We start from the raw sequence: 3,607 nt of genomic DNA, 5'->3' as shown, positions 1-3,607 counted from the left end.
TTGTTGTGTTTTTTTTTTTTTTTTTTTTGGGGGGGGGGGGGGGGGGGTCAGTAATGATTGGCTGGCTATACGCTAACCCTTTGTTACATGGTTACCTAGCAAATAAAGATATAAATGCATGGTTTTGAGTTGAATGATTGTATTTTGAAGAAAGGGTGGAAAGACAGTGAAGTTACAGTTACATTTACAGTTGTCATAGTGATCACTATTCAGAAATATGTATAGTATTGAAGATTTCACTTAATTGCATCTGTGGCATTCCTGATATAAAAAAAATTTAAAGGCTATTGAAAATAAAAGTTTTCAGGAACACATCCCACAATTAGCTGATCTTGTACAGTAGTCAAGTCAGAACCTTTTTATGAAACTCAGGTGCTTGTGCATCTAGTTATACAAACTTAAAGGAGTAGTTCACTTCCAGCAATGCAGCTTCAAAAGACTCTAAATGATCCCAGCCGACATATAAGTTGTATATAGGTTGTATCTAGCTAAATGATCTGCCATTTTCTAAAAAAAGTAAAATAAATGTATATACTTTTAAACCTCTAATGCTTGTCTTGACTAGCTCTGCCATGCACATGTGTACTCTGTGCAGTCCTGTTCAAGACAGTTAAGGTATGTCAAAAAATTCCCATCTCATTTTCTCCTCCAACTTCAAAATCGTCCTTCAATGTTTCTTCTTTTGTTTTTGTAAAGGGCGACTTTCTTTGCATGTTCACTTTATAAACACTGGGTCGAAACTTCTGCAGCAATGTAGAATGATTTTAAAGTTGGAGGAGAAAATGGAATGGGAGTTTATCGACATACCCTAACTGTATTGAACCGGAATGCAAGCAGAGATAGACAAGACGAGCATTTGAAGTTAAAAAGTAATTTTTTTTTTTTTTTTTTAGAAAATGGCCAATCAATGACCCGTATTCCTCGGCTGGGATTGTTTAGAGCCCTTTGAAGCTGCATTGAAACTGCATTTTGTAAGTTTTTCTCAAAAAACATAATTTCTTTACAACTGAAGAAAGAAAGACATGAACATCTCGGATAACAATGGGGTGAGTACATTATCTGTACATTTTTGCTTTGAAAGTTAACTACTTCTTTAAAGTTACAGGATAGTTGACTAAATGAAATCCAACCTGGTATAAATGGTATCAGTACACTATAAACTTCCAACTAAGGATTTGAACCTGTGTCTGTAATTAGTACAAACTCAAGTGTATGCACAGACTGTGATGTTCTTCTAATCACAACAACGTGATTCTCTTCTCAAAAGAGTAAAATCAGCTTTACAGTAATAAACAGACGTCAGTGTTGCAAAGTTACTTAGGAGTCAGTAATTTTTGTTATTAAAATTTCAGTTTTAATTGAAAAGCAGCTCTCCATCCATCTGTTAATTTTCCTGCCATTTATTCAGGACTGGTATAGTGGCAGGAGGCTAAGAAGGGCAGCCAACATATCCTTTTACCCAGCAATTTTCTCTAGTTTCTCCTAGGGGATCCCAAGATGTTCCCAGGCCAGTAAAGAGATGTAATCCCTCCAGCGCATCAAGGCCTCCTTTTGAGTGTGAAGGTCCAATACAATGGCCTTATACTTTAACCTGCCCTCACTTGTAAACAAACCCCTGAGATACTCCACCTTTTCTGGCTATGAACTATGGCCTTGGGGTGCTGAGCCTCACCTCCACTGGGTCACACTTCTGAAACTGCCCAAGTGAACACCAAAGGCTGCAACCAACAACGCTTTCAGGACAATGTTATCTGCAAATGATGGCTATGCCTTGAAACAGAATAGGTTCAATAGCCTATTTCAGGGAACACAGTCATAAGCTTTCTCCAAGTTCACAAAACACACACTGTAGACCCACATCCCCTTTAGGATCCTATAGAATCTGGTCCAAATCTGTAGCAGAATCTGCATTTTCTCTTTCAGATGAGGTTTAACTATTAGCCAGATTCTCATTTTCAGACACCCAAGACAAACCATCTGGTCCTCTTTTTAAAAAACAGTAATCACTTCACCATGTCAGCTATGACGGCTCAACAATATCAAGAGTAGGGTGACCACATGTGCCACTTTTGGGGACACGTTCAGCACAGAATTTCTAATTGTAAATTAATTTAAATATCCAGGTGTTGGCTGTGTCCCTGGTGAAAAAAACAGCATATGCTAGTTAGGTAGTTTTGATGCTGGTTAGGTAAGTGTTCAAGCTGGTCCTTAGCTGGTTTATGCTGGTCCTTTGCTGGTTTATGCTGGTCCTTTGCTGGATAAAGGACCAGCTTAAACCAGCATCAAAACTCACCTATCCAGCATCCCAGCATCAAAATCTACCTAACCAGCATATGCTGTTTTTTTTTTTCAACAGGGTTGCACTGCGCCGATTGATGGTTGTATGACATCAAAGTACCGCAAGAGCTATTCGAAAAGTATAAGGAGCTATCTGCTCTGCTCTCTATAGCTCTGTACTTTGATGTCATACAACGATCAATTGGCACAGTGCATTTTAAGCAAATTAGAAATCCTGTGCAGACCTGCAAACTTAAGTTCCAGCCCTGCTCCAACACAGCTGTAATTATCAAGTGCTACCTAAGAGATTAATTAGCTGGTTCAGGTGTATTTGATTAGGGTGGGAGCTGAATTTTGTAGGATGGTAGATCTCCAGGAACAGGGTTGGAACATGTTCCATGGTTGCTGCCACGACAGGCACCAACATCTTTCCAGCCCCAGTTTCAAGCAATCCCCTTTGCAATAGAAACCTTAAACATAGCCCGCTTGGACTTCATGTCCTCAGCCTCCTTGGGATAAGGTAGTAGTTTCTTCATTTAGTGGTAGTAAAAGATCATCTAGACCTGGGCCTGTATTCACAAAACATTTTATCTTAGCACTAAGAGTTCTCCTAAATAGCAGTAAAAGTTTTTATCCAAGAGTTTTCTCTTAAAACTTATTCACAAAGCTGCTGAGACAAACTTTTACTAAGGAATAGAGAGAAGTCTTAAGCTAAGAGTAAGGGCGGGGTTGACCTCATTACTATGGATAATGTCAGCATGCTAATTAACTATGAACACTGTGATTGGCTGATAGGTCTCTGTCAGAGTTTTGTTCATAGAAATATTGTAGAGCATGGTTAAGTTTCCATATTCAAATAAAGTTTAAAAAAAAAAATGTTACCATCAAGATTTTAAAATGCAGGCTAGTGTCACAAATTAAACAAGTATATGTTCAGCTGATTATCAGCCTATTACTTGTGTGCTTCCCATAAACAATTAGCTGATATGCATATAAACAGCCTTTTTTATTAACTGAATAGAATAATCATGGCTGACATAAGACATGCAGACGTAAAAGAAAACCAAACAGATGCAATAATAGCTATTAAATCTTGCTTTAATGAAAACAAGGATATAATCAAAGGAAAATTTGGAGTTGGGATAACCTCCAGAACCAAGAAAATTGCGTGCATGGAAAAAAAATGTGTGCAAATAAATGAGTGTTTCTAAAAAGTTTAAGTTCTGAGGCAGATTGCCAGCAACAGCTGCTTTAGGATAGTTGGGATTTGGTTTTAGTGATTTAGGACAGTGGTTCTCAATCCTGGTCCTGGGGGACCCCTGCTCTGCAC

This window comes from Garra rufa, chromosome 22, assembly GCF_049309525.1.
Source record: "Garra rufa chromosome 22, GarRuf1.0, whole genome shotgun sequence".
NCBI lineage: Eukaryota > Metazoa > Chordata > Actinopteri > Cypriniformes > Cyprinidae > Garra > Garra rufa.
The sequence above is the reverse complement of the archived record's forward strand: the minus strand, read 5'-3'. Positions refer to the sequence as shown.